Raw genomic sequence first — 7,512 nt, 5'->3', positions numbered from 1 at the left:
GGGTGCGGAAAGACATGGAACAAAACTGGAACCCCTGCATGGGAGCCATGCAAACCCAGAACCCCTGAAATGAGGTGCAAATGAATTAAATACGATTATGAGAACAAGCATGTTCTATATGGTTTTTATTATTATTATTATTATTATTATTATTTATTATTATTATTACATTTTACATGAAATTAACATGTCTGGTTATAGTGCGTATCTTCTACATATCGACACATTTTGTTGATTTGAAAGTTATACATTTGTGTAGGCCAAGTGTGCTTTTGCTTCAGTTCTATATATATATATATATATATATATATATATATATATATATATATATATATATATATATATATATAATTTCCAGAATGAAACAAAAGCATACTTGTCTATACTTAGACTATATTTCAATAATTAATGGTGTGCCTTTCATGATTTCTGAGAAATATGTATCTAACCAAGTAAGTTACCGTTTGTTTTTGTTGCGTTAAAATTGGCCAACAAAACAGTTATTAAGAATTCGAGAAACTGCCCTGCAATACATATAAAACAGTATATTGATATACTGTAACTATAGCAATCCAGGTACAGTAGCTTATTGCTATATCTGTAACAAAGGGTGACACTGTAGAACAATGTAAAGTAATTTTTTGTTTTTTTTCATATGTGCACACTGTCCCATTATTCGCGACCCCGGAGCTGCCCCGTTGACTTTATTTCCATTTGGCTCCTGCAGCAAGTTTACAAGCATGCACTTTCTCTTGTCTTTTGCCAGAATTGCATGTCATTTCCAAGTCCTGGGTTTGCCGCTGACAGGTAACCTCTCCATACTCAAAATGTACATGCTGGGTGAATGAACAAGTTGATGAACCATGGGGTGACTCCAAAATCAGACCTTCGTTTAAAATACATATACATGTGTGTTTCTGTCTATTTGCTTTTTCAACAGTGTTGACGTTGACCGTAACTGGTCTGTTTCCACACACCCTACCCCTTCTTGGGAGAAGATCTAAAAGGGGCTTTACTTTGTAACATGGAGACAAAAAACCCGCCTAATAGCATTGCAAAACTAGAGATAAACACATGTCATTTATTTCTTACTAAATCTGTCAACTTTTTATGGGATTTTTTTTTAAAAAAAAATGTTTCTTATGCTTTAAAAGTGCTTTGCAAAATGAGAAAACCCTTCTCTAAAACAGTTTAAGAAAGGGGGGTTATTGCACGGCAGACTTCATTTAATGGATTGAAATGGGATTTCAAAAGCTAGCTCCTAGCTTTAACTTTTTTTTTTGAATTATTACCCTTTGACTGGATGTATAATCTTTACCAGGAGAAGGGAGCTCTCTGAGAATGTGTTGCTGTTATTGTAATAGAGAAGCAGTGTGGCTCACTGGCGTTATTCATTTTGTGATGATCTCGGCGAGACTCGGGTGATCTGGGAATATAATAAACATCCCGACACTGGAAATCCGGATACAGCAGGAGATAAAGTCACGTTTCTACTTAATCCCGACTGGGACACATATCATCCTGTTGCAGTATCTCCTACTGCCTCAAGCACATAATAAACCTTTCAGCAGATTTAGCACAATGGCCCAGGTTTTATGAATACAGCTGTTTTGTTAAAATGCACCATCCTTCCTCCAAATCGTATCCAAAAAATACATTGTAGTGAAGGATTTTTTTTAAAGATTTAATTTAAAATGCCCTCATTGCACAGTCCATATAAAAGATAGTTCAATTGATACCATGTAAGACTTCAGCCCATCTGCACTGTCCTGTAAAGTGAAGTTACTTTTAACATGTGTGTTTTTTTTTTTTTTTTTACAGAACTGTCGCAGTGATTGCATGCACCACAACCTTTCTATAAGGGTTGAGAATAATCTGCCTACAGGAAAACACATGCTTTCTTCCTCAGTCAACCTTGTTAAACGTTCCCATTGTTCAAGCACTTAACAGGAGGATCAATAAAACCAAATAACCATTTTCTAGATCAACGAATTAGCCAGTGCAGTTATTTGAAGGGATCAATGGCCTTTGTTGCAGCTCTGTTCTCCGCACCCCAGTCTCTCCCATTGTTACCCTCATAGACTGCATAGCCTGGTGCTTGTGATGTGCTTGTGGTTCACCCATCTGTCTGTGGTCTCTGCGGTGCCCTGGAGCAGCTCAAATCATGTCAGCTCCTCCTACTTTTCCATCACACTGTAGGTTGATAATTGCAGAAGCAGTAATTGCAGGCAGGGTCAATGCCCTTTTTTTTTCTCCAATTCTAATGCCATTTCCAATTCGGTTTTTAAAATCAATTCCAGCACATCATTGGTCATAACTGCAATTAGCAGTATTCTGTTCAAATGAGCTTCTCACAGTGGCAACACAACACTTAAAATGAAATCACTGTTCGTCAGTTAAATTGGCTTCAGATGAAAGCAGAGGAACGATCACAACAATTACTATGTCGCTACAAGATCAATTCCAGTTCCGTCAAAGGAATTGGTATTGGGAATTGATTTTTAGAAAGAAATTGGAAATGGTATAGGAATATAAAAATAAAAAAAAAACAGAGATTGACCGCAACCCAGCCGGCAGCTCCTCTCGAATGTAATAACCACGATACTCCCTTACATAACTCTTGCAGGGATGCAACAACTGCGGTTCAGGATACCATGACCCATTAGTTCTTGAATGATGAAGAACTTGTTTGTTAGGCTGAGATCAATGCATGCTCCCTCAGTCTCATTTGACATCTGCATTTTAACTAATGATCATTGTATCTTATTGCATTATAGAAACATAGCATTATGATACATGGTGCCCTTAATGTGTCATTCCCAAAACTGCCTGCACCTTGTATAACTGAGACATCCGGAACGAGCACCTTTTAATTTAAGCCTGGATGCTTCACAGTAAGACATGAAGCCATGGTCGATGTGCCTACTGTAATTGCAGTCTACCCTTTGCAAATGACAAGAAGTATCAGTACTGTGCTAAATGCGAAATAATTGCAGCCGGATTCATAAGCACGTTTGTGTTGTTTACTCTGTGTTTGCATGTTAACATTTAATGATTTCCTGCTCAAGCAACAGTCCCCAGCGGATTCTGTCATGTCGCTCTACAGACCAGCCTGCAGATTTCATTTTGTTTGCATAGTCATTGATCCCCTAAACATGCCCAGAGGCTCAGGGGTTTCGCTTCGCTCGGGTTCTTGAAACTTACCCTAGATAGAAAAAAAAAGATAAAGCCTCCCAAAAGAGCTCGACTTGATAATAACAATTATGTTGTAGACAATCGGACAAAATATTCCTTTATAAATAGCATCCCCAGACCCACGTAATAACATTACTACATGCAGTACAGGAATAAGGTTTCAATTCGATACAGGAATAAAGGTTTCAATTCATAGTGTTTATTTCACTAAAGTAAACCGTGCCTATGTTGAATATCATAATGGAACGTGAGTCCTGTGTCTATAATTGAAAATCCCGGTTGAATACAGTTGAAGAGAGCTGGCTGGGAGAGCTCATGTGTAATATCACCTGGTAGAACATTTCCACGTGGTAAAAATAAGAAAGACGAGCTGCACGACGTTGAGAAGGTTTCATCTGGTAAAACGAGGCTGCCTGAGCCCAATGAACAGACGGGAGATGTGCAGATCCTATTTAGCTGCAATGGGATTAGAGTAATCTACCCTACTTCTTATCCAAGTTACTTTCCTTGATGGGGGGAGGGGTGGTAGCTGGGAGCTTCACTCAACAGGGCTGTGCGCATTTAACCCTGTGTTGCCTCGCAGCCACTACCCATTTGTAAAGAAACTAACTCAATGTCTGCAAATGAGTGCGTCACTAAGCTTCTACTTATTGATTCCAATATTCCAAAGTTACACACATATAGATCTACAGTTATGAACAGAAAGCAGATAGTGATCAATGACCTGGTTTTTCTGGGGGAAAGCTCAGGTACTGCGATGGTCTGACATCAGGAGAGGATTCAGGTAGCTTTGCTCACATGCATTAATGAGCGTCTGTATTATAGATCTTGCCAAACTGTGTGTGTGTGAAGCTGAACTGCGTTTGCACTCCTTCTTCCTAATAATAAATGTATTATTAATTTAGCTGTTAATTGTCTTTGTAGTTTTAAAGGGTCTTAAACACTGTAGGTCGCCTGTCAGTGGACAGGTGTTACCAAGGCTTCTAAAATAGAATGTCAGGCATAGCAATAAATAAATAAGTAAATAAATACATTTGACAGAATAAAAAAGGTAGGCAGGTAGCAGACCTGTTAAAGTAATCATGTAATTATTGAGAAGGTGGTGAGCTGCTGGTGTCATCCTCACACTGCAACTGTAAAACACATTTACAGATTCAGAACATCAGCCCAAAGGTATGTTTAATGTCAGTCTACACCAGGTGCAAACATACCCCTTAATGATGAAATGTACACTTGCACCTTCCTGCACAGTGTTTCCCCTTGTATTTAGTGTGACAACCTCGTGACGCTCTCATTAACTGCAATGTGTGAATGCTGTTTTTTTTTTTTAGACATTAACCTTTCATATGTGTGAGCAATCTAGCAAAACAGAAATATGAAAAGACGTGTGCAGATTTGTATGATTCCTTTTCTGGTGTAGTTGTTGTTTATTTCCGAATGGGCGTGTCTGTAAGTATCTTTTTTTCCCCCCTCTGTTCCAGTAGCTTATTGAACTGATATAGCTGCTGTTTGACGGCGTGATCATGTTGAGTAAAGTCCTGGAGGGCCAATCCACTCCTTATCTAACAGGTAAGATAAGATCAATAGCTACAGTTACCCAGGTTCAATCTCAAGTCTCCTGGCCACTGTCTCTCTCTCTCTCAGTGTTGAAGTGGAGCGAGGTCGTCTCCTGGCCACTGTCTCTCTCTCTCTCTCTCTCTCTCTCTCTCTCTTCTCTTCTTCCTGAAGTGAGCGAGCGGTCGTCTCCTGGCCACTGTCTCTCTCCTCTCTCCTCTCTCTCCCTCTCTCTCTCTCTCTGTTGAGAGAGAGCGAGAGTCTCTCTCCTGTGTTGTAAGTGGAGCGAGGTCGTCTCCTGGCCACCTGTCTCTCTCTCTCTCTCTTCTCTCTCTCTCTCTCTCTCTCTCTCTCTCTCTCTCTCTCTCAGTGTTGAAGTCGAGGTCGTCTCCTCTCTGTCTCTCTCTCTCTCTCTCTCTCTCTCTCTCTCTCTCTCTCTGTGTTGAAGTGGAGCGAGGTCGTCTCCTGGCCACTGTCTCTCTCTCTCTCTCTCTCTCTCTCTCTCTCTCTCTCTCTCTCTCTCTCTCTCTCTCTCTCTCTCTCTCTTGAAGTGGAGTGAGGTCTCTCCTGGCCTCTCTCTCTCTCTCTCTCTCTCTCTCTCTCTCTCTCTCTCTGTGTGTTGAAGTGGAGCGAGGTCGTCTCCTGGCCACTGTCTCTCTCTCTCTCTCTGTGTTGAAGTGGAGCGAGGTTGTCTCCTGGCCTTTCTGTTTCGGGTGTGGAAGCTGTGCAGCTCCAGCTGCTTTCGCCTCACTGCCCTTGTGCAGTTGTGTGCCAGTTGTGCCTGAATGCCACCATCTGGTGTGCCACGTGGACATCATAATCTCTTCTTAATTACATTAGCAGCGCAATCAGTTACTGCATTACAAGGCCGGCGAAGAGCTTTTAAATCTTGGAGGAAATCATAAATAATTGCACTAAGTACCCAGCGCCAGATGTGAGTGCCAACTTGGCTTGCATGAGATAAATAGTAACCTTACTCCAGTGTTTGATATCAGTGCAGCAAATGTTTTTTGGATAGATTGATTCGTTTCTCTCTCTCTCTCTCTCTCTCTCTCTCTCTCTCTCTCTCTCTCTCTCTCTCTCTCTCTCTTTGACTGTTATTACTTCTTTGGGAAACAACCCCTTTTTAATAAAGCCCCACACCTATGCAAGTCCCTTTTAAATGAAGAGGCTTAATGAAAGTGCCATCGACTGCTTCATGCAAAAAAAAAGACATTGATAAAGACCTCTAGTCAAACTTGTTTGTCAAACAGTTTGTTACTAAAGAGTTTACCGTTGAGTTACTTGTGTTTAAAATACCGTCATGGTAGAGGCACAAATGAAATTAAAAAGACAGTTTTTAGTCCTAATGTTCTGTTCCCTACAACATCAGCAGCCTGTCCTTGGGGCCCCTTTGCAGCTGCACATTCAAAGGCCCGCCCTGTTATCATTTCCTGCTGTGTCTGCCCAGATGAAGCCCGCTGGTAAGTGTTGTTATTCAGATGCAGAGCTGCTTAGTATTGTACAAATTGAAAAGGCATTTTCGCAGATGCCCGTCATACCTTACCCGTGGCACGCTCCTGGTTTGAAGCAGTAATAGCCACCCAGTTTGAGAAGTCGGAGATGCATATCAAATGAGGATTCTTGTTTTCTTCCCTGTCTTAACAGCGAACTAGGAAGAGGCATGGGAGTGGCATCCACGTTTGCTATTAAATTAACACCCAATGTATGCTTTAGCAATACTGTCGAGATCAGCTGCAGTGAGTTCTCTTTAAAAAGAAATTCGGACTGCTGCAGCCTATCCCAGTGGGGTGTATCAGTTGATCAAATCTTCCCCTAAAAACATTAACAAATGTGTTTGTTAATGGTTAATAAATAGTAGCCTATTTTTAAACTAACCCTATCTATACATTTTCTAAAGTGAGAAATGTGCTGTAAGTCAACTGTATATACAGTATCATACTGCTGTGGTTAATTAAGCTTGTTGTAACATTTTGAATGGTTGTTAATTCACATCCCTGAGATCTTCAAATCGTTCGTTATTGTCCATTTTCTCGCACACCGGTTTCTCCAAGCCTTTGTTCTGCTTCAGGGACCATCCAGTTATTCAAAATGAACTCCACTGACAATATAAATGCAGTACATTGCCAAAAAAGACTTGATTTCTCAAAAGCAACTCCTCTGGGTCAAATATAATGGATTGTAATGGAATGCTCACTATTATTTACCCAGTCGCTGGGCAAAATGGAAAAAGACAGGTCCATATAAAAAAAGATTCCTCAGTTTCAGATTATACCAATGAATGGTTACAAAATAACTTTCCAGTTTCTAAATAAACGAGTCTTTGTTTAAAGCAAAGGTTAATGCACTTTATTGTTCAATGGCGGGCAGACTGCCGCTGCAAAATGTTGATTAATTGCAGCGAAATTCATGGATCCACAATTATTTGGTTTGTTGCGAACAAATAAATGAGTGGGATATTCATCATATTGAAACGAGGCAGTGAATCAAATGACGGCGTGCCGTTTATGAATCCAGATCTTCTTTCGCAGTCTGAAAAATACACTTTAAAAAATAAATTATAAATGAGATACAAGGCTTGCAGAAGGCAGGCTGGTGATCTGTCTTTGTGTAGCGATCGTAATATTGACCCTTCACATGCCCATTTTTATTAAGATCACAGTACGGGCTTTCATTACCCTCTTCATGAAAACGAAGCGCTAATTTGTAATAAAGGCTTGTGCTCGCAATGCTACTATTTTTTTCACAGATATAAAATAATAA

Source organism: Polyodon spathula, chromosome 49, assembly GCF_017654505.1.
Source record: "Polyodon spathula isolate WHYD16114869_AA chromosome 49, ASM1765450v1, whole genome shotgun sequence".
Lineage (NCBI taxonomy): Eukaryota > Metazoa > Chordata > Actinopteri > Acipenseriformes > Polyodontidae > Polyodon > Polyodon spathula.
Note: the sequence above shows the minus strand (reverse complement) of the source record.